General features: G+C 57.2%; 1 pseudogene; it reads left to right on the forward strand.

The window, feature by feature from the left end:
- The first annotated feature begins 18,545 nt into the window (after positions 1-18,545).
- LOC120964189 (uncharacterized) lies at positions 18,546-22,307 on the forward strand (annotated as a pseudogene).
- The last annotated feature ends 1,569 nt before the right edge of the window (positions 22,308-23,876 follow it).

Genomic DNA, 23,876 nt, shown 5'->3' on the forward strand with positions numbered 1-23,876 from the left:
TGCTCGGGAGATCACACCTGCAACTACTCCGGCCCTCAATCCGGAACAAATTGCGCCATCTGTGGACGGGTGGATGGACCCCGCCACGGAGGCCACACACTCAGTGGCGATAGCACCGAATACCGACTTCAACTCCTACGAGACCCGTGCTGCCGAACCATTGGATTCGTCCCCGGCCATGGGCTTCGAGCCGCCCGCGTCCGCGCCTATCGAATCTGATTGGGCGCCGATCATGGAGTTTACCTCCACGGATATCTTTCAGTACTCGCCTTTTGGCGATGTGCTAAATTCATTAAGGTCTCTCTCCTTGTCAGGAGAACATCGGCCGAACTATATCCGGCTAGAATGGGATGCGGATGACGAAGAAATTCGCTCCCCACCCACCACTCACTTAGTAGCCACTGTCGACGATTTAACCGACATGCTCGATTTTGACTCCGAAGACATCGACGGCATGGACGACGATGCAGGAGAGGAACAGGAACCATCGCCCAGAGGGCGCTGGACAGCCACTTCATCACATGACATATACATGGTGGATACACCCAAAGAAAACAATGACGAGGAACGGAAGGATGCAGCGAAGGATAGCTCCCTCAAGAAGCAACCAAAGCGTCGGCGTAGGAGCCGCTCCAAATCCCACCTCGGCAAAAACAGTGATAACAGCGCAAGAGAAAATAACACCCCAGTCGACTCCAGAGGAAACGACGACCACATTGACCCAGCGATAGAGCAGGATGAACCAGCAAACGGCGAACATAGTACGGATCCTCTGTCCGAACACGGCGACGCCGAGGATAAAGCTCATCAACCTCCCTCTGGAGAGGAAAACAGTCCGGACAAGGATGCACACATCATCCCAGAAAGGCACTTGGAACAAGAGAACCTCCGCAGAAGGCTTATTGCCACCGCGAGGAGTCTGAAGAAGCAGAAGCAAAGGCTTAAGGCCACGCAGAATACGCTCAACAGTAGATGGAACAAAGTGCTCGACAATGAAGAAAAGTATGGTGGTAGTTACAACACAAAGAGCTATCCAAAGCGCAAGCTGTTGCCTGAATTTGATGATGAGGCCTTAGAGCCCACACAGCCGAAAAACAAAACGACCGACCGGTCGGATCAACCACCTCGTGGCCGCGATAGAGCGGCTAACTAGGCCGCACGTAAGTCAAGACACGATTCACGTGAGGACTTGCATCAGAAGACCGGCGTGACCAGATCCGTCTACAGATCAAGGAAACATGCTCCAGCGCACAACCAAAACAGAACACTACAACCGTCAGAACGCCATGACACATCCAAATACAGGGGTGCCGCACACCCCCTATGTTTCACCAATGAGGTGCTCGACCACGAATTTCCAGAAGGATTCAAACCAGTGAACATAGAGGCGTACGACGGAACCACAGACCCTGGGGTCTGGATTGATGACTTTATCCTCCGTATCCATATGGCTCGCGGAGACGATCTCCACGCCATCAAGTACTTGCCCCTCAAGCTGAAAGGACCAGCTCGGTACTGGCTGAAGAGCCTCCCCGAAAACTCAATTGGAAGTTGGGAGGAGTTTGAGGATGCTTTTAGGGCTAATTTTCAAGGGACCTATGTCCGACCTCCGGATGCACACGATTTAAGTCATATAATTCAACAGCCCGGAGAGTCAGCCCGAAAGCTTTGGAACAGATTTCTCACTAAGAAGAACCAAATCGTCGATTGCCCGGACGCCGAAGCCTTAGCAGCTTTCAAAGACAGCGTCCGAGACGAATGGCTCGCTAGACACCTCGGCCAAGAAAAACCGAGAACAATGGCAGCCCTGACAAGCCTCATGACCCGCTTTTGCGCGGGCGAAGATAGCTGGCTAGCCCGTAGTAGCACCAGCAACCCAGGCACATCTGAAGTAAGGGATGGCAATGGAAAACCACGACGCAGTAAAAGCAAGCGTCGAAATAAAGAAGACATCCCAGATAACACGACGGTAAATGCCAGATTCAGGGGCTCTCGACCGGGTCAGCGGAAATAGCCTTTCAAAGGCAGCAGAGATGGACCGTCCAGCCTAAACAAGATTCTAGACAAATTATGTCAGATTCATGGCACCCCGATAAACCTGCAAATCACACCCATAGAGAATGCTGGGTCTTCAAGCAGGCCGGTAAGCTAAACGCCGAACACAAGGGGAGGGAGACACCAAGTGAAGACAAGGACGAGCCTCGCCAGCAAAGCACTTGGGGAGAGAAAAAATTCCCACCAGAGGTCAAAACAGTGAACATGATCCACGTGACGAAGAGGAGAAGCAAACATGCACTCCGAGACACACGCGCCGTAGAGCCCGTCACCTATAAGTTCAACCCCTGGTTGGCCTGCCCGATCACTTTTGATCGCAGGGATCACCTGACAAGTATCCGGCACGGAGGATTGGCTGCCTTGATGTTAGACCCAACAATAAACGGATACCATGTCACACGAGTCCTTATGGACGGCGGCAGTAGTCTTAATCTGATATATCAGGACACAGTCCGCAAAATGGGGATAGACCCAACAAAATCAGCCACAGTAATACTACCTTTAAGGGAGTAATACCAGGCCCAGAGGCCCGCTGCACGGGCTCTCTAGTACCGGAGGTTGTATTCAGTTCTCCCGACAACTTCCGAAGCGAAAAGTTAGCCTTCGACATCGCTCCATTCCGAAGTGGCTATCAAGCACTACTCGGAAGAGCAGCGTTTGCTCGTTTTAATGCAGTGCCGCATTACGCTTCTCTTAAGCTCAAGATGCCCGGTCCACGTGGCATCATCACAATTAGTGGAAATATCGAGCGTTCCTTATGCACGGAAGAACGTGTGGCGGCTTTACCAGCCGAACACTAAACGGCCTCTCCAACCAGAATAAATGATCGGTCGTCAAGACCGCGGACACGGTTAGACGAGTCCGGCACATCACTAGCTGTAACAGCTTAGATATACCTAAGATTGGTTCGATGGATTTACCCTCATAGGCGGTACCAGGGGCTTCCCACATGTAAAAGGACTACAGTTCGGCTTGACCTTACTTATCTTGATTTCTAATGGTTTATTGAGAATAACCAATTGTTTCGCACGACAACTTTCACCTAAGTTCTTGTCTTTTACAGATGGTAATCGTGCTACACCCTTCCAGGATATGGCGCAACGGAGACACAGGCGCAAACGTGCAGCAGGGCCCCGCTCAAAGGTTTCTTTTTAGATTAAGACCCTGCGTAAACCTTTTTTACTGCCTCTTGTTGCTTCACATCCTCCGGATACTCAGCATAACCGAGAGCGATGCTGACGTTATTGGCATTTCGCCACGTCAGAACGATGCATGTACCTGGACACTCAGGGATCATCATCAAGGGCGTTATTCAGCCCGGTATATGTTGTAAAGACCGAATACCTTAGGGAGTGTTCGGCGTCGCGAGTTTGGCCTTATATGCATCAGCTCCAAATCATGTCTTTGGTCAAATGTTGGGTTTGCCCGGCTCCCGTGTTTTGCTACCTTACGTTCTGCTCTATCGGCTAAGGTGGAGCCGGGAGAACTACTGCGATTGTGCCCTGGTTCATCCGGACGAGCACCTCAGTAGAGAAAGCCGAAAACTGACTGTCATGATAAAGCGCGAGACTGGTCAACCACTCGATGACTTAGCGGAATCTTCGGGATTCCTCCGCATTAACGAAGGGCCGTTTCCCGGTCATGTATGTACGCGCCCCGTATTCGGACGAGCGCGGAGGTACCAGGGGCTATATAGTAGTCCCACCGTCAAACTCCTATGGCTAAGTGAAAGTGTTAAAGCAATATAGTCCGATTGCCTCGTTCGCTGCGCTATCACCTCCTTAATGGACCAAGACGTTGGATCAAGTGTGAATACGCGTTTTTTGCGAACACCCCCGCATTATATGCGTGGGGGCTGAAGCTGACGACTGCAAACTTTCAGGTAATATACATATATACATAAACGGCCGCACAGGAGGCATCATAATACTTTCAGGCAAAAGTGTAAACACAGCCTTTATAATTTAATAAGCATTGTTCTTACAATTGAGATACATGTCACTAGAACATGATATGCTTCGAGCACCGAGCCTCTATTACACGAGCGCCTTCTAAGACTTCCTCAAAATAGTGCTCGCCCGATACCCGGCCTACCGCCGAACTCTGGGATGCAATAGTGGTGGCTTCCATCTCTGCCCAGTATGTCTTGACACGGGCAAGAGCCATCCGCGCACCCTCTATGCACGCCGACCTCTTCACAGCGTCGATATGCGGCACAACACCAATGAATTGTTGCACTAGGCCAAAATAACTATTCGGCCTCGGTCCCTCCGGCCAAAGGTGATCCACGACGGACCTCATAGCAAGTCCGGACAACCTATGGAGCTCGGCCCACCCGGCCATTTGTTCATTTAACAGCAGCGGACGCGTTGGAGTGCGGAACTGTGACCAGAACAACCTTTCCACTACATGATCCTTCTGATCTTTGAAAAACTTGGTCGCATCAGCGGCACTCGCTGCTAAATCCAAGTACGCGTCTGCAGAACGCCATAATTTATCCAGAGGGGCATACTTCGGGTCTCCAAACCTTGTCCACAACAAAAAGGGCTTCCCAACCGCAATATCTCCGGCTTGATGGAGTTCCTCCTTCACCGCTCTGATTTGTGAGCGGGTTTCCTTGGCCGTTTCCATGGCCTCCTTCAGTTCCGCCGCCTTCGCTTGGCTTTCCTTTTCAAGAAGCTCATACCGGCCGACGGCATCTTTCAGCTCAATAGCCATCTTGGCTATTTTCTCTTTGCTCTGGCAATGGGCAGCTGTTCGGCTCTTAGCTCTTCGACCGCCTTTAGGGCGGCCGCATCACTCTTCCTGGCTTGTTCCTTGGCTCGGGCAAGTTCTGCCCGAAGGGTCTCCACGGCGACAACTCCATCTGCAGTCACAGCATATTACAGATACTAGCATCATGATCCTCTTAATATGTATTGATCCTAGGAGAACACATACCCTGTGCCTCGTCAAGCCGCTTGTTTACAAGCACGATGTCGGCATCTGCCGCATCAAGTTGCCGCTTCAGTTCGGCAAAATCACCAGTCCGGCCAGGTACCGGACCCGCAGCCACCTGCACATGAAAGCACCACGGTTATTACCTGGGACTATGATCCTCTATTTGCCGTCTTTTTCGACAGCAACCAGAGTCTCAGGGGCTACTATCTGCATAGGCCACACCTAGCGTGTGCGGTATCGTCCAAAAAAAATATATTACTTCATGTACCTCAAAGCCTTTCAGCAGACTCATAAAAGCTCCATGCAACCCGCTTTCGGCAGATGAAATCCTCTCAACCACCATTCCCATTAGCGCACGATGCGTTTCCCAGACAGCCGCTTGCTCCAGAAGATTTATCAGTGCGTCCGATCGCACACCGGACGGTTCCGGACACTTTTTGTGGCTCTCCTTAGGAGCCGAATACCCTGGACTTCGGTTGGCCGAAGGTTTACCTTCTGGCCTTGGCGGATCAGGAGAAATCCTCCGTGACGACACCTCAGGGTCGCCCGCTTCACGAGGCGGGGAGGCACGGGGAGGTGTTTCACTCTCCATCATCTCCGGAAGAAGATCCCCTGAAGACGAACTTTGTTGAGAAGGGCTACGATCCGAACTACAAGACGCACGCCTCGGTTATCATTCTCGGAAACGAAGCAGGATATATTTACTATAAATTACTTTCGTTTACTTATAGCTCGGTAGAGGGCTGGTCCCCTTGCAGGTACTGTGCGGTAAGGATGCCCTCCGGGGTAGGACCCTCCGACAAAGGATTCTTCCCTCGCTTGGAGACCATTACTTCCAAGTCTTCAGAGGCGGTCCTCTTCCTTCCCTGGGGAGAGGGAATTTTAGATTCTTCCCCCCGGTTATCCTCCTTCGCGGAGGCACTAATTCCCCCGGTTTGGATGAATAGTGAGTGAGGCTCGCTCTCGGCTTCTTTGTTCCTCCCTTTACCTTCCCCTGATGGCGCTTGATAAGGCGCAAGCTCAAGCATCCTGGCTAGTACAGGATCCGGTGAGCCCTCGGGAAGGGGGGGGGGGCGGACACCTGATCATCTTCGCCTTTTTTATCCAGTCCTGGTCAAAAGGCGACTTTTCAGAATGATGTTGTGATAAATTAAAAGACAACGTGTTCGGCCATGGAATTACTTACTTGAGTGTCTGGACAATTGCAGTTCAGACCCGCATCCTCGGAGGTGTCCGGAGACTCTATTTGTGATCCGAAGAACGATCTGTACATCTCTTTGAGCGTCACGCCGAAGAAGTGCTGAATAGTTCGCGATCCTTCCGGGTTGAACTCCCACATACGGAGAGGTCGACGTTTGCAAGGCAGGGCTCGACGAACTAGCATAACTTGCATTACCTTAACAAGGCTGACATCTCTCTCGTGGAGATCTCGGATGCGACTCTGCAATGTTGGCACATCATTTACTGGCCCCCAGTCCAGCCCCTTGTTGATCCATGACGCTAGTTGTGGCGGGGGGCCCGAGCGGAAGGCAGGGGCAGCTACCCACTTAGTACCCCGGGGAGCTGTGATATAAAACCACTCCCGTTGCCATAAACTCGACACCTCCGGGAATGAACCCTTTGGCCATGGAACATCGGCGCCTTTGCTTATTATGGCACCTCCGCACTCTGCGTGTCGCCCCTCAATCATCTTCGACTTCACATTGAAGGTCTTGAGCCATAAGCCGAAATGTGGGGTAATGCGGAGGAAGGCTTCACACACGACGATGAACGACGAGATGTGAAGGATGGAATCCGGAGCCAGATCATGGAAATCGAGCCCGTAGTAGAACATGAGCCCTCTGACAAAGGGATCTAGACTGAAACCTAGCCCTCGGAGGAAGTGGGAGACGAATATGACACTCTCGCCAGGTTCGGGAGTGGGAATGGCCTGCCCTCGAGCAGGCAGCCTGTGCGAGATTTTGCCGGTCAAATACCTAGCTTCTCTTAGCTTCTTGATGTCCTCCTCTGTGACGGAGGAGGGCACCCACCGACCTTGAAGGTTGGATCCAGACATGATTGTAGGTCCGAAGCGCCTAGCCTGAGCCTTGGGTGTTGGAACTCGAGGTGGGGGAAGGATTCGATTGAGCGCGTGAAGAAGGGGACATGCCTAGGCCTCTTTATAAAGAGGATGAATATCAAGCGTCCTCCGCGTGGCCGTTTGGGACTTACCTAAATCGAGGAGTCATACCAACAGGCACGATTGGGTTACCCATACCCGTATTGATGAGAATCCCGTGAAAAAAGGGACACGATCTCTGCTTCGACAGGACGTGCCAATAAAAACCGCCCCGCAACACGTGCAGTGGCAGGCTCGGAAAAATGGTTCGTCATGACCAGACCACGGCAGTACGTCACATTATGAAAAGTTGTCGGTAGATTGGATTTGTGGAAATATTATTCTCTCTACGGTGGTATGTGGAATTTGTTTTGCAGAGCCGGACACTATCCTTGTGTTCAAAATCTTCTATAGAGTATTCGGAGGAGGAACCCGCCTTGCAATGCCGAAGATAATCTGCGCGCCGAACTCATCGTCATTGAAGCCTGGTTGAGGGGCTACTGAGGGAGTCCTGGATTAGGGGGTCCTCGGACAGCCGGACTATATCCTTTCGCCGGACTATATCCTTTCGCCGGACTGTTGGACTATGAAGATACAAGATTGAAGACTTCGACCCGTGTCCGGATGGGACTCTCCTTGGCATGGAAGGCAAGCTTGGAAATACGGATATGTAGATCTCCTCCCTTGTAACCGACTCTGTGTAACCCTAGCCCCCTCCGGTGCCTATATAAACCGGAGGGTTTAGTCCGTAGGACGACAACAATCATACCATAGGCTAGCTTCTAGGGTTTAGCCTCTACGATCTCGTGGTAGATCAACTCTTGTAATACTCATATCATCAAGATCAATCAAGCAGGAAGTAGGGTATTACCTCCATCGAGAGGGCCCGAACCTGGGTAAACATTGTGTCCCCCGCCTCCTGTTACCATCCGCCTTAGACGCACAGTTTGAGACCCCCTACCCGAGATCCGCCGGTTTTGACACCGACAGGGGGTACTACCCCAAGCGCCCGTCGCAGGAGGTGCTCAACCTATGCGAGCGGGTGTCGGTGATGAAGGAGCGGGAGAGGCTCACCGGCACTGACCTCGTCGCCGCCTTTATCTCCCGGCGGGTGCTGCCGCAGCAGCAGCGCAACCATCTCATCGGTCAGATGACCGGCCTCTATGATCCCAACCGCATGGCGAACACGCGGCTGGCGGCGGACCAAGTTGCGCGCCGAGTCAACGATATCTCCAAAGCCAACTTGGGGGTGAACTGGGAGTTCGGGAAGGCCCCGTACAACCGTTCGGACCCGGCATCGCTGGTGAGTCCCTGGTCATCGTACTTCGCTGCTGCTTTTCTTCTTATCCGCCCCGGCGCGACGCGAGAGCTGCTTCTGAACGCCATGCGTCATCCTTATGACCGGGAGCGGGCGCAGGTGGTGCGGGTCGCCTCGGAGGAGCCCGAGGCCCACGGCGGAGGGGAGGCGGCGGCTGCCGACACGGGCGCAGGGCGCCGAGTAGGTGAGTCTTGTTTATATCCCTTGACTCGCCGGTTGTGGGACGGTTTTGGGGATGCTAACGCGAACCATTGATGCAGCGGCGCCGGGTGGAGGAGGCGGCGGCGCGGCCGGAGCCGGGTCATCTCGGGGGGTGGCGACAGCGCGGCGCCCGCACGGGAAGGACAGCGTCCCATCGCGGGCCCCAGCCGCGAAGCGCGCGGCGGACCCGGCTGGGGGTGCGAAGCCGCCCGCCAAGAGGAGGTGCGGCGCTCCGCGGGAGAGGGCGGAAAGGCCCGCCGTTGCAGTGGTGCTGGGGTAAGCACCGTTCGACCGAGCCGAGTTGCGGAGCTGCTCCGCTCGATTTGGCATAATTGCGTTTCTGTCTTGTGCTTCAGGTCGCCGATCTTGTTGGCGCTAGCGGCGGCGGATGCCGCGTCCGCTGAGGGTGCCGCGTTCCAGAGAAGCCGGTCCGGTACCGTCGACCGGGACGGGGAGGAGGCGCCGGCGGACCCGGATATCGGTCTAGACCCGTCTGACGCCGAGGGCCTGGCCTGGCGGGATCGGAACCGGGCCAAGGCGGAGCTGGAGGCGGCGTCGACCCGGGATTGGGTCAGCGCCGCGACGGCGTGGGCGCGAGCCGGCGAGGAGGCGGCGTGGCCGGAGATGCCGGCGGGGACGCTGGCGGCGACGACGGTCTTCGTGCCGGCGTCGGAGGGGGACCACGGCCAAGGCGGCCGTTTGCGCGTGATGGACCTCGACCGGGAGGTCGTGGTCGTCGAGGACGGCACCCCACCGCGGACCGACATGGTCGAGCGGGAGGGGGCCGATGGAGGCGGTGGAGACGCCGTCTTGGAGGAGGCGGCGTGGAGGGTGCTGGAGGGGGCGTCCCGGACGCCAGCCAGCGAGGCACCGCTGGTGGTGGAGCCTCAAGCCGCTCCGCCCACCGAGCCGGCGTCGGCGCCGGAGAGGGCACCGTCTTCAGGGGAGGCGCCCGGGGGGAGCATGCCCTGGCGCTCAGGTCCGGAGGACGCCGGGTCGCTGAGCCGTGGTCGTCGCAGAGTGGGACCAGCGAGGTCCCCTTCGGCCCTCCGACCCAGGAGGAGGCGGCGATGGGCGCCGTGACCCGCCGCCTGTGGGGACGATCGGACCGGATCCAGGCCTTCGCCCAGGCCGAGGTCGAGGCGACGCAATAGTTGGAGCGCGCTGTCTTCATAAGTTTTCATTTCCTTTCCGCTTTTCTTTTTCATTGTTTTCTCCTTCGTGGGGGCGCGCCAGCGCACCCACTGGGTGTAGCCCCCGAGATTCGGGCAAACTGCGTAGTAGTTGGGTCGAATCTTATCTTGCTGTCTTGCGCTGATCGTCGTTTCTCGCAGCAACTGGACTCCTACCGAGTCACCGTCTTCAACCGGCTCCTCGAGACGCACCGGCGTCTCAAGGAGAAGCTTGCCACCAAGGAGGAGGAGCTCCGCGTTGCGGCAAGTACTTCTTCTTGATGCTCTTTTCTAGTGGGGGCGCACTAGCGCACCCACTGGGTGTAGCCCCCAAGATTCGGGCCAACTGCGTAGCAGTTGGGTCGAATCTAAAAACAATACTTTATTGCTGAGTTTTTCTTTTGCAGCTGAGGTGCTGTCTTGGAGGACCCGGCTGATCCGAGCCGGTTTTCACTATGACCGGCTTGTCGCAGACGTCGGCCGGCTCGGGGCCGAGGTGGAGAAGGCGAAGGCGGAGGCGGCGGGAGCCCGGCGGGCGCTCGACGAAGCCGGCCGGCTGCAGGAGCAGCTGGCGGGCGACAAGAGCCGCCTCGAGGCCTAGGTGGAGCGTCTTAAGGCGGAGGCCGCCAAGGTCGTGGAGGCGCAGCGGGCCCTTGCCGAGGCGGACCAGCAACGCGGCAAGCTGGCCGACGACAAGGGGCAGCTCCAGACCGAGGTGGAGCGCTTGAAGGCGCTGGTGGCCACGACGGAGGAGACCCGGCAGGGGGAGACCCGGCTCCGTGAAGAGGCCGTGAAGGCGGCCGAGGACAAGGACGCCGAGCTGAAGGCAGCCCTTGCTAAGGTCGCCGACCTGGAGAAGGCGCTGGAGGAGCGTGATCGCACTATTGCCCGGGAGCGGTGCGGTACGTTGCTTGAAGCGCATCACCTGGAAGAGTCCTTCTCCAGTAAGTGCTTTTCTTGAATTTTGTCGTTGCCGGGTTGGGACTCCGGCTCTTCTTCCTTAGTAACTATCTTCTGACTTGCTTTTCTTCTTGGCAGGGGCCTTCCCGGAGACGCGCCAGCTGGCGGAGGAGGCGGTCCGCTTTCAGCGTGACCCGCAAGGGATCGTCGGCTCTGGGACGGACCTGTGGGTGGCCTGGACCTTCCCGGAGATCGTCGCAGCTGGCGAGGCCCATCTGCGAGTTCTGAGCGAACAGATGGGGCGGCTTTCTGAGGCCGGCGCAACGATGACGGCGGCCCTTTGGCCGGGTTCCGTTGCGCGGAGTAGCTTCACGCGGCTGGCGCGCTGGCTGGAGCCGGGTCCGGAGCGGCTCCATGACTGGCGAGTCTCCGCCGCCCGTGCTGGCGCCGAGATGGCGCTCCGGTTCACGATGTCTTGGCATTCAGACTTGTCGCTGGACGCGCTGATGGGCCAGCGAGCCGGCTCGGAGAACCAGCTGCAGGTGGAAGCTGGCCGGATCGCTGCTCGGGCCAGCTATATCGCCGGGTTCGCCTTCCACGATGAGTTTCGGCCGGAGCGGGCGGAAGACGGCGGAGTCGTGCCTGCTGACGACTACGGCCTGCTTCTGGACGACCCGGAGGGCAGTTCTGAGGAGACGGGCTTCTACCACGACGCGGACCCTGGGAAGGAAGATATCGGCACCTCAGCGGACCCGGGAGCTGCGCGATTCGGCGATGGGGATGCCTGAATTTTTAACCTATCACAGATTTCTGTTAGGTAGCAGGTCCACCCACCCACTAGGGTTGACTGGGTGTAATGAACTCTGGCCCTGGGCCTGTTTTAAATTTATGATGCATGAGCTGCGTGAATGTCTTCGCCTTTGCTTTTGGTTTTTGGAGCTGTTTTCCTGCAACCTCCCCCCCTTCGGGTTCCCCCCCCCGCGAGTCTGACGGCCAAGGCTCTGGTCCGTGACAAGGGGCTCGGCCTTTGAGAGGAGCGTTCAATACTTAGTCTTTCAAAATGTTGAGCGCGAGCGAAACACCCACTGGGCCGGCTGGCGGCAATCCGGCAGGGCCGGGTTGGCGAGCGGCCGGTCGTGCAGCAACTTATAGTGGCGGGGCCGGGTTGGGCGACCTAGTGGTTTTTGACTTAGCGCCCGTGGCGCGCTGGTGCGTTGGACTTATGTGCTTGCCAGCCGACAGCCGGAGCCGGATCTGTGGCTTAGGGCGAAGCGAGAGGTTTATGGCGATCCAACGCGTTTGAGAACTGCTAAGGAAAAACGACGGGTGGCCAAGCCGGCCAGCCCCCGAGCCCCCGGTTTGAGCGAGTCGACCCGGTGGCCGGGTTTGGCTTAATAGTAAAGCGGTGCACAAATGTAGGAGACACAATAGCTTGGTCGCAGAAAGGGCAGCCCCCGAGCGTCGTTCGGGGACCCCATAGTTTCAGATAGTTAAAAAAGGCAGTGATACATACGTGCACTTGGCTAACTGTAAAACGGACGGAGGAGCTCCGCGTTCCATGGCCGGGTTGTTTCTTCGCCGACGGTATCCCTCTTGCGCTTGTTTGTCTTGCGGGCGCCGATGAGGTAGTACGCGTTGCGGTCGCATAAGGCCTTGCTGATGATGAAGGGGCCTTCCCATGGGGAGGACAACTTGTGTTGGCCAGTCTGCTCTTGGACGAGTCAGAGGATGAGGTCTCCCTCTCGGAAAGCGAGGGGCTTGTCTTCTTGTTGTGGTAATGCCTCAGGCCTTGCTGGTAGATGGCTGAGCGACTGAGCGCTAGGAGACGTGCTTCTTTGAGCAGGTCGACGCCGTCGGCTTCTTTTGCTTCGACTTCTGTGTACGTCGTGACGCGCGGCGACTCAAACTCGACGTCGGTTGGGATGACGGCTTCTGCTCCATAGACGAGGAAGAACGGGGTGAACCCGGTCGACCTGTTTGGCGTGGTGCGGAGACTCCAGAGGATGGCCGGCAACTCGTCAAGTCAGCTGCCGGGTGACCGGACAAGTGGCTCGACGAGTCGCGGCTTGATGCCGGACAGGATGAGACCGTTGGCTCGCTCGACCTGGCCATTGGACTGCGGGTGTGCCACAGAAGCCAGGTCGAGGCGGATGCCGGAGACGGAGCAGTACTGCGTGAGCGCGCCCTTGGCGAAGTTGGTGTCATTGTACGTGATGATACTGTTTGGCATGCCATAGCGCATCGCGATGTCCTTGATAAATCGGACGGCCGTCGGGCCGTCCAGCTTCTTGATTGGCCTTGCCTCGATCCACTTGGTGAACTTGTCCACTGCCACCAGCAGATGCGTCATGCCGCCTCGAGCGGTCTTGAAAGGCCCCACCATGTCGAGTCCCCAGACCGCGAAGGGCCAGGCGATCGGGATGGTCCGGAGTGCCGACGCCGGCTGGTGACTGCGCTTGCTGAAGCGTTGGCATCCTTCACACTTAAGGACGAGCGACTTTGCGTCTTCAAGGGCCGTGGGCTAGTAGAAACCATGGCCGAAAGCCTTGTCCACCAGGGACCGCGAGGCGGCGTGGTGTCCGCACTCGCCCTGGTGTATGTCGAGGAGGATCTCAATGCCCTTGTCCTGCTCGACGCAGCATTGGAATACGCCGGTAGAGCTGCGTTTGACGAGCTCGTTGTTGATGATGCTGTAGGAGGATGCCCGGCGCTGCACTTGCCGGGCTTCGGTCTCGTCCATGGGAAGGACCCCGTTTTACAGGAACTCCGAGATGGGCAGGGCCTAGGATGGTGCCGCGACCCCGGCGAGGACGGCCATCACGACGGGTTCCGGGGTGGCAGCCCCAGGGGCGGGTTGAGGTGTGGTCGGGCTGGCTGGAGCAGTCCCTGGGTCGGGTTGAGGCGCGGCCAGGTCAGTTCGAGTAGTCCCCGGGCCGGGTTGAGGCGCGGCCGGGTCGGTTGGAGCAGTCCCCGGGCCGGGTTGAGGCGCGGCCGGGTCGGTTGGGACGTGGATGGACTCAGAGTCCGGGGATGGCTTGATGGACGGCTTGTGCAGATGCTCGAGGAAGACGCCGGACGGGACGGACTGCCGGGACGACGCGATTTTGGCGAGTGTGTCGGCCGGTTCGTTCTCTGCACGCGGGACGTGGAGGAACTCGCAGCCCGCGAAGAATCCGGACAGCTTCTGGACGAGGAAGCGGTAGCTCGCCATGTTGGAAACGTGGGCGTCCCACTCGCCAGAGCTCTGCTGCACCACCAGGTCCGAATCGCCGTAGCATAGGATGCGCTGGATGCCGAGTTCCTTGGCAAGCCGGAGGCCGTGCACAAGGGCTTCGTACTCGGCGACGTTGTTGGAGGCGGTGAAGTGGATCTGTAGCGCGTATTTGAGCCGGTCGCCCTTGGGGGAGGACAACACGATGCCGACCCCCAGGCCGAGTCGCATCTTCGAGCCGTCGAAGTGCATGCGCCAGTGCGTCGAGTCCGGCGGCGGCAGGTACTGGGTGTCGGTCCAGTCGACGAGGAAGTCGGCCAGGGCCTGAGTCTTGATCGTGGTGCGAGGCTCGTAGAGGATGGTGTGGCCGGCTAGCTCGAGCGCCCACTTGATGATCTAGCCAGAGGCATCCCGGCACCCGATGATCTCGCCGAGAGGAGCCGTGCTGACCACGGTGATGACATGCTCTTGGAAGTACTGCTTCAGCTTCTTGGCGGTGAAGTACACGCCGTAACACATTTTTTGGTAGTGCGGGTAATTCTGCTTCGAGGCGGAGAGCACCTCGCTCAGGTAGTAGATGGGACGCTGGACGGCTTGGACCTTGTCCTTCTCTGGTCGCTCGACCACCATCACCGTGCTGACCGTCCACGAGGTTGCGGCGATATAGAGCAACAACGACACCTTCTCGGCCGGTGCAGCCAGGACTGGTGCGGTGGAGAGCATGCGCTTGAGATCCCGGAAAGTTTCGTCCGCCTGGTCGCTCCACTCAAACGGCGTCGTCTTCTTCATCAGCTGATACAGGGGCAAGGCCCTCTCGCCCAGCCGGCTAAGAAACCGGCTGACTGAGGCCAAGCAGCCAATGAACTTATGGACATCGCGCAGCCGAGCTGGCTTGCGCATGCGCTCGATGGCCTTGATCTTCTCCGGGTTTGCCTCAATGCCGCACTCCGAGATGAGGAAGCCGAGTAGCTTTCCAGCCGGGACGCCGAAAACGCATTTCTCTGGGTTGAGCTTGACCTTGTACTCGTGCACGTTGGCGAAGGTTTCCTTTAAATCGTCGAGGAGCGTGATGTGCTGCTTGGTCTTCACCACGATGTCGTCCATGTAGACGTGGATGTTGCGGCCGAGTTGCGGCCGCAAGCATTTCTGCATGCAGTGCTGGAAAGTGGCGCCGGCGTTCTTCAAGCCGAACGACATGGTGATGTAGCAATACGCCCCGAAGGGCGTGATGAAGGACGTCTTCAGGGCGTCGGCCGGGTCCAGCTTGATCTGATGATAGCTGGAGTAAGCATCCAGGAAGGATAGGAGCTCGCACCCGGCCGTGGAGTCGGTGACTTGGTCGATCCGCGGGAGGGCGAACGGGTCTTTGGGGCAGGCCTTATTCAGGCTGGTGTAGTCGATGCACATGCGCCAGGTCTTGTTCTTCTTCAGGACGAGGACTGGGTTGGCCAGCCACTCGGGGTGAAACACTTCCATGATGAAGTCGGCCGCCAAGAGCTTGGCGACCTCTTCACCGATGGCCCTTCTCTTTTCTTCGGAAAAACGTCGTAGGGGTTGGCGGACAGGCTTGGCGTCCTTGCGGACGTGGAGTTTGTGCTCGGCGTACTTCCTCGGGATACCCGGCATGTCCTTGGGGGTTCATGCAAAGATATCCCGATTCTCACGGAGGAAGTCGATGAGCTCGCCTTCATATTTGCTGTCGAGGCGGGTGCCTACGACAACGTACTTGTTGCAGCTGGGGTCTTCCGGGTTCAGCTTCACCTTCTTGGTCTCCTTGGAGGGCTTGAATGCGGCCTCGTCGGCCGACTCCTCGGCCGGGATCTTGGCGGCCGATGCTTCTTGGGCCAGGGCAATGATCCGGTCGAGCTGGCGCTCCTCCTTGGCTACGACCAGCGACTCGGCCAGCTTGGCGTCGTCTCGGGCGCAGTCCAGGGACTTGCGATAGTCGCCGGTGACGGTGATGAGGCCCTTCGGACCAGGTAGCTTCATCTTCAGGTAGGCGTAGTGGGGGACTGCCATGAACTTGGCGAGCGCGGGCTGGCCCAGCAGTGCGTGGTACGCGCTGGGCAGGTCCACCACCTCGAACCAGATTGGCTCGCGCCGGAAGTGGCTACTGTCGCGGAATAGGACGTTGAGGCGGATCCGGCCGTTTGGAGAGCAGGAGAGACCGGGAATGATGCCGCGGAAGATCGTCTAGGTCGGCTCCAGGTCCTTGGCCTCGAGGCCGAGCTTGGTCATGGTGTCGCGGTAGAGGATGTCGATGCTGCTGCTACCGTCAACGAGAACCCGGGAGAATTTGCACGTGCGCCGGGGTGCAACGAAGGTGGGGTCGAGAATGAGGGCGTAACCACCCGAGTTCGGCATGACGGCCGGGTGGTCCTCCCGGGTCCAGGTGACCGGGCGTTCTGACCAATGCATGTACTCCGTCTTGGCCGGGAAGACGGTGTTAACCTCCTGCCGGAGGAGGCGCTCGCTGCGCTTGTCGTCGCCGAGGCTGGTGAAGACGACGTAGGTCGCGTTCTGGGCCGGGTAGGGGTCATCGCACATCGCGCCACCGGCTGGAGGCGGCGGCGGAGGTGGCTGCCCCGCTCCCAGAGCCGGAGTCGGAGGTGGTGGAATGTCGCCCCTGGCGATGCGCTTGGTGATGGCGCATTGTCGGAGCGTGTGCGTGGACGGCCTCGCGCCGCTGTGGTGCTTGCCGGGAGCGTCGAGCATCTCCTCGAAGCTCATGGCGGGCTGCCATGCCATTTTGCCGGTGTTCCGGCGCTTGGCGGCCGGCTCGGTCGCGGGTGCCTACTCGGCGGCCGCGACGAGCCGGTTGACGTAGCACTGAGCTGGTTGATCGGCCTTGCGCTTGTTGTTCTGTTGGTTGTGCTGCTGCCGGCTTCCCTCACCGGCCGGCTTCGGAGGCGACACCGGCTTGGCCTTGCCGGCTTCGTCCAGTGCCACCTGGATCTTCATGGCGGAGTCGGCGTTGGCATACTTGTCCGCCGTCACCATGAGCGCGGCCATGGTGGCCGGCTCGGAGTGCAAGAGCTTGTTCTTAAGGAGGGTGCCGTCTCGGCACCCGTTGACGAAGTACTGGATTGCTTGGACTTCGTGGACGCCCTCGCAGCTGTTCCGGAGCTCGGTCCAGCGTGCGAGGTACTCGCGGCCGGTTTCGGCCGGCCCCTGCACGCACATGGCGAGGTGACTGGGGCGGCCGGGTCGCTTGTAGGTGCCGGTGAAGTTGCGCACAAAGGCCTGCTCGAAGTCGACCCACGTGTTGATGCTGCCGGCCGGCAGGCTGTTCAACCAGGTGCGGGCTGACCCCTGGAGCATGAGAGGCGTGTAACGTACGGCGAGGTGGTGGTTACCGCCGGTGATGCCGATGGCGGTGGTCTAGTCGGTGAGCCAGTCCTCCGGCTTCACGGTTCCGTTGTACTTGGGGGTGTCGCGGGGGAGCGTGAACCCTTTGGTGAAGGGCTCGCCCCGGATGCGTGGCCCGAAGCACACCGGTCCGACGGGGCCGGTCTCCTCCAGCTCCAGGGAGAGGGCGAGTCGGTCGAGGCGGTGGCGAGCGTCGGTGTCGTCGATGGCACGCGGGCCCAGTCGGTCCGTGACTGCACCGCGGGGGGCCGGGTCGCCCGTAGCCGGACGTCGGCCGGGTTGGAGCAGGGGATCGAGGCGGCGCCGGGCCTCCGAGGCCGGCTCGTCCGCCAAGCCGCCAGCAACCGTCGGGCCGATGTAGCGTCGGATCCGGGTGCAGCCGGAGTGCGCCTCGCCGGGTGGTGAAGACGCCGTATGCTGGTTGTCGCCAGGCCCGGCGACTCGGACGAAGCCGAATCCGGCCGGCTTGGCGAGCTGGTTGAGGCGGTCCTGCTGCGCGTTTTCCGCGACGAGGAGGTCGTTCACCCTCTTGAGGCGATCCTGCAGCTCCTCGCCCGCGAGCTGATCCAGGCCGACCGCGGCCGCCTGGGCAGCGCGCATGTTCTTCACGGGAGTCTCGTAGACGGGAGGGAGGGCGCCGAAGGCGCGTCTGATCGCGCCAACCCGGGCTCGCACGTCGGCGACCCGGCTGGGCTCAGGCGCGGCAGGCGTGAAATCGTAGGCGGCGTCGCGCTCCAGCTGGGCGGAGTCGAGGCAGCGCTGCATGGCAGCGAGCGTCTCGGTGAGGTCCAGCAGGCGCTGCCGGTCCTCGTCGAGGCGAGTGCGGGCCTCAGCGATGTTGGAGGCATCGACGTCGGTGCCGATGGGGACTCAGAGGCTCTGCATCGTGGCGCGTAGTGGGTTGGACGGGCTGGCCCGTTCTGCCGCGGCCTTAGCTTCGGCGGCCTTCCTCGCCGCGCTCGACGAAGAAGAGGCGCCGGTGTCGGTGACGAAAACCTCCACGCAGAGGTCCATCGCTCCGGCAGGAGCGCCATCGTTGATGTAGAGCGGGGAGTCGGAAAAGCTAAGTACCTCGCGGGGGTACTCGTCGTCCGTAGGCGCGTCGGAGATGCGCAGCGTGGTGAAGGAGGCGGCGAGTGTGTCGATGACGTCGTCCGCCGGTGCGACGGGCTCGTCGGAGTCGGAGAAGATCCTCGTCTGAAGCATGCTCCCGGCCAGGACCTCGAGCTGCCCCACGGTGGGCGCCAACTGTTGTGGTGGGCGCACGGCAGATGCCAAGGGATGGCTGAAGATAGGCGGAGGCTCGAGGGCACTAGTGGGCTCCAGAGGTGAGGTTGGCATGAGCGAGCGCGGGACGCAAGACATACCCAAGTTCGGGGCTCTCCGGAGAGATAACACCCCTAGTCCTGCCGAGTTTGGTTTATACGTAACAGTACAGAGTTGCTCCTAGAGCTGTATGGAGGAAGAAGGAGGATGGTGAGGGAGTCCTGGATTTGGGGGTCCTCGGACAGCCGAACTATATCCTTTGGCCGGACTGTTGGACTATGAAGATACAAGATTGAAGACTTCGACCCGTGTCCGGATGGGACTCTCCTTCGCGTGGAAGGCAAGCTTGGCAATACGGATATGTAGATCTCCTCCCTTGTAACCAACTCTGTGTAACCCTAGCCCCCTCCGGTGCCTAGATAAACCGGAGGGTTTAGTCCGTAGGACGACAACAATCATACCATAGGCTAGCTTCTAGGGTTTAGCCTCTATGATCTCGTGGTAGATCAACTCTTGTAATACTCATATCATCAAGATCAATCAAGCAGGAAGTAGGGTATTACCTCCATCGAGAGGGCCCGAACCTGGGTAAACATTGTGTCCCCCGCCTCCTGTTACCATCCGCCTTAGACGCACAGTTCGGGACCCCCTACCCGAGATCCGCCAGTTTTGACACCGACATTGGTGCTTTCATTGAGAGTTCCAGGGTGAGGTTTTCCTCCCCGGACAAATCTTCGTATTCCGTGGCTTCGTACTGCGGGCCAATTCGCTTGGCCATCTGGAGCAGATCGAAAGCTACGCCCCTGGCCATCAGCTCAGATTTGGAAACTTGAACTACACTGCCGACATCCGCGGAGACTTGATCTTCGGCGGATTCGAGCCCATGTCAGGTGCGCCGCACAATCACGACGAGCATGATTTAGCTCTGCCGTTGGACAGTGTTCGGGAGATCACACCTGCAACTACTCCGGCCCTCAATCCGGAACAAATTGCACCATATGTGGACGGGTGGATGGACCCCGCCACGGAGGCCACACACTCAATGGCGATAGCACCGAATATCGACTTCACCTCCTACGAGACCCATGCTGCCGAACCATCGGATTCGTCCCCGGCCATGGGCTCCGAGCCGCCCGTGTCCGCGCCTATCGAATCTGATTGGGCGCCGATCATGGAGTTTACCTCCGCGGATATCTTTTAGTACTCGCCTTTTGGCGATGTGCTAAATTCATTAAGGTCTCCCTCCTTGTCAGGAGAACCTTGGCCGAACTATATCCGGCTAGAATGGGATGCGGACGACGAAGAAATTCGCTCCCCACCCACCACCCACTTAGTAGCCACTGTTGACGATTTAACCGACATGCTCGATTTCGACTCCGAAGACATCGACGGCATGGACGACGATGCAGGAGAGGAACAGGAACCATCGCCCACAGGGCGCTGGACAGCCACTTCATCACATGACATATACATGGTGGATACACCCAAAGAAAACAATGACGAGGAACGGAAGGATGCAGCGAAGGATAGCTCCCTCGAGAAGCAACCAAAGCGTCGGCGTAGGTGCCGCTCCAAATCCCGCCTCGGCAAAAACAGCGATAACAGCACAAGAGAAAATAACACCCCAGTCCACTCCAGAGGAAACGACGACCACATTGACCCAGCGATAGAGTAGGATGAACCAGCAAATGGCGAACATAGTACGGATCCGCTGTCCGAACACGGCGACGACGAGGATAAAGCTCATCAACCTCCCTCTGGAGAGGAAAACAGTCCGGGCGAGGATGCACACATCATCCCGGAAAGGCACTTGGAACAAGAGAACCTCCGCAGAAGGCTTATTGCCACCGCGAGGAGTCTGAAGAAGCAGAAGCAAAGGCTTAAGGCCGCGCAGAATACGCTCAACAGTAGATGGAACAAAGTGCTCGACAATGAAGAAAAGTATGGTGGTAGTTACCACACAAAGAGCTACCAAAGCGCAAGTTGTTGCCTGAATTTGATGATGAGGCCTTAGAGCCCACACAGCCGAAAAACAAAACGGCCGACCGGTCGGATCAACCACCTCGTGGCCACGATAGAGCGGCTAACAAGGCCGCACATAAGTCAGCACATGATTCACGTGAGGACTTGCATCAGAAGACCGGCGTGACCAGATCCATCTACGGATCAAGGAAACGCGCTCCAGCGCACAACCAAAACAGAACACTACAACCGTCAGAACGCCATGACACATACAAATACAGGGGTGCCGCACACCCCCTATGTTTCACCGATGAGGTGCTGGACCACGAATTTCCAGAAGGATTCAAACCAGTGAACATAGAGGCGTACGACGGAACCACAGACCCTGGGGTTTGGATTGAGGACTTTATCCTCCATATCCATATGGCTCGCGGGGATGCTTTTAGGGCTAATTTTCAAGGGACCTATGTGCGACCTCCGGATGCAGACGATTTAAGTCATATAATTCAACAGCCCGGAGAGTCAGCCCGAAAGCTTTGGAATAGATATCTCACTAAGAAGAACCAAATCGTCGACTTCCCGGACGCCGAAGCCTTAGCAACTTTCAAACACAGCGTCCGAGACGAATGGCTCGCCAGACACCTCGGCCAAGAAAAACCGAGAACAATGGCAGCCCTGACAAGCCTCATGACCCGCTTTTGCGCGGGCGAAGATAGCTGGCTAGCCCGTAGTAGCACCAGCGACCCAGGCACATCCGAAGTAAGGGATGGCAATGGAAAACCACGGCGCAGTAAAAGCAAGCGTCGAAATAAAGAAGACAGCCCAGTTAACACGGCGGTAAATGCCGGATTCAGGGGCTCTCGACCGGGTCAGCGGAAAAAGCCTTTCAAAGGCAGCAAAGATGGACCGTCCAGCCTAAACAAGATTCTAGACAAATTATGTCAGATTCATGGCACCCCCGATAAAGCTGCAAATCACCCCCACAGAGAATGCTGGGTCTTCAAGCAGGCCGGTAAGCTAAATGCCGAACACAAGGGAAGGGAGACACCAAGTGAAGACGAGGACGAGCCTCGCCAGCAAAGCACTGGGGGACAGAAAAAAATCCCACCAGAGGTCAAAACAATGAACATGATCCACGTGACGAAGAGGAGAAGCAAACATGCACTCCGAGACACACGCGATGTAGAGCCCGTCACCCCTAAGTTCAACCCCTGGTTGGCCTGCCCGATCACTTTTGATCGCAGGGATCACCTGACAAGTATCCGGCATGGAGGATTGGCTGCTTTGATGTTAGACCCAATAATAAACGGATACCATATCACATGAGTCCTTATGGACGGCGGCAGTAGTCTTAATCTGATATATCAGGACACAGTCCGCAAAATGGGGATAGACCCGACAAAAATTAGCCACAGTAATACTACCTTTAAGGGAGTAATACCAGGCCCAGAGGCCCGCTGCACGGGCTCTCTAGTACTAGAGGTTGTATTCGGTTCTCTCGACAACTTCCGAAGCGAAAAGTTAACCTTCGACATCGCTCCATTCCGAAGTGGCTATCAAGCACTACTCGGAAGAGCAGCGTTTGCTAGTTTTAACGCAGTGCCGCATTACACTTCTCTTAAGCTCAAGATGCCCGGTCCACGTGGCATCATCACAATTAGCTAAAATATCGAGCGTTCCTTATGCACGGAAGAACGTGTGGCGGCTTTAGCAGCCGAACACTAAACGGCCTCTCCAACCAGAATAAATGATCGGTCATCAAGACCGCGGACACGGTTAGACGAGTCCGGCACATCACTAGCTGTAACAGCTTAGATATACCTAAGATTGGTTCGATGGATTTACCTCATAGGCGGTACCAGGGGCTTCCCGCATGTAAAAGGACTAAAGTTCGGCTCGACCTTACTTATCTTGATTTCTAATGGTTTATTGAGAATAACCAATTTTTTCGCACGACAACTTTCACCTAAGTTCTTGTCTTTTACAGATGGTAATCGTGCTACACCCTTCCAGGATATGGCACAACGGAGACACGGGCGCAGACGTGCAGCAGGGCCCCGCTCAAAGGTTTCTTTTTAGATTAAGACCCTGCGTAAACCTTTTTTACTGTCTCTTGTTGCTTCACATCCTCCGGATACTCAGCATAACCGAGAGCGATGCTGACGTTATTGGCATTTCACCACGTCAGAACGATGCACGTACCTGGACACTCAGGGATCATCATCAAGGGCGTTATTCAGCCGGTATATGTTGTAAAGACCGAATACCTTAGGGAGTGTTCGGCGTCGCGAGTTTGGCCTTATATGCATCAGCTCCGAATCATGTCTTTGGTCAAATGTGGGGTTTGCCCGGATCCCATGTTTTGCTACCTTACGTTCCGCTCTATGGGCTAAGGTGGCGCCGGGAGAACTACTGCGATTGTGCCCTGGTTCATCCGGACGAGCACCTCAGTAGAGAAAGGCGAAAACTGACTGTCATGATAAAGCGCGAGACTGGTCAACCACTCGATGACTTAGCGGAATCTTCGGGATTCCTCCGCATTAACGAAGGCCCATTTCCCGGTCATGTATGTACGCACCCCGTATTCGGATGAGCGCGGAGGTACCAGGGGCTATATAGTAGTCCCACCGTCAAACTCCTATGGCTAAGTGAAAGTGTTAAAGCAATATAGTCCGATTGCCTCGTTCGTTGCGCTATCACCTCCTTAATGGACCAAGATGTTGGATCAAGTGTGAATACGCGTTTTTTGCGAACACCCCCGCATTATATGCGTGGGGACTGAAGCCGACGACTGCAAACTTTCAGGTAATATACATATATACATAAACGACCGCACAGGAGGCATCATAATACTTTCAAGCGAAAGTATAAACACAGCCTTTATAATTTAATAAGCATTGTTCTTACAATTGAGATACATGTCACTAGAACATGATATGCTTCGAGCATTGAGCCTCTATTACACGGGTGCCTTCTACGACTTCCTCAAAATAGTGCTTGGCTGATGCCCGGCCTACCGCCGAATTCTGGGATGCAATAGTGGTGGATTCCATCTCTGCCCAGTATGTCTTGACACGGGCAAGAGCCATCCGCGCACCCTCTATGCACGCCGACCTCTTCACAGCGTTGATATGCGGCACAACACCAAGGAATTGTTGCACTAGGCCAAAATAACTATTCGGCCTCGGTCCCTCCGGCCAAAGGTGATCCACGACGGACCTCATAGCAAGTCCGGACAACCTATGGAGCTCGGCCCACCCGGCCATTTGTTCATTTAACAGCAGCGGACGCGTTGGAGTGCGGAACTGTGACCAGAACAACCTTTCCACTACATGATCCTTCTGATCTTTGAAAAACTTGGTTGCGTCAGCGGCACTCGCTGCT

This window comes from Aegilops tauschii, chromosome 5 (assembly GCF_002575655.3).
Source record: "Aegilops tauschii subsp. strangulata cultivar AL8/78 chromosome 5, Aet v6.0, whole genome shotgun sequence".
NCBI lineage: Eukaryota > Viridiplantae > Streptophyta > Magnoliopsida > Poales > Poaceae > Aegilops > Aegilops tauschii.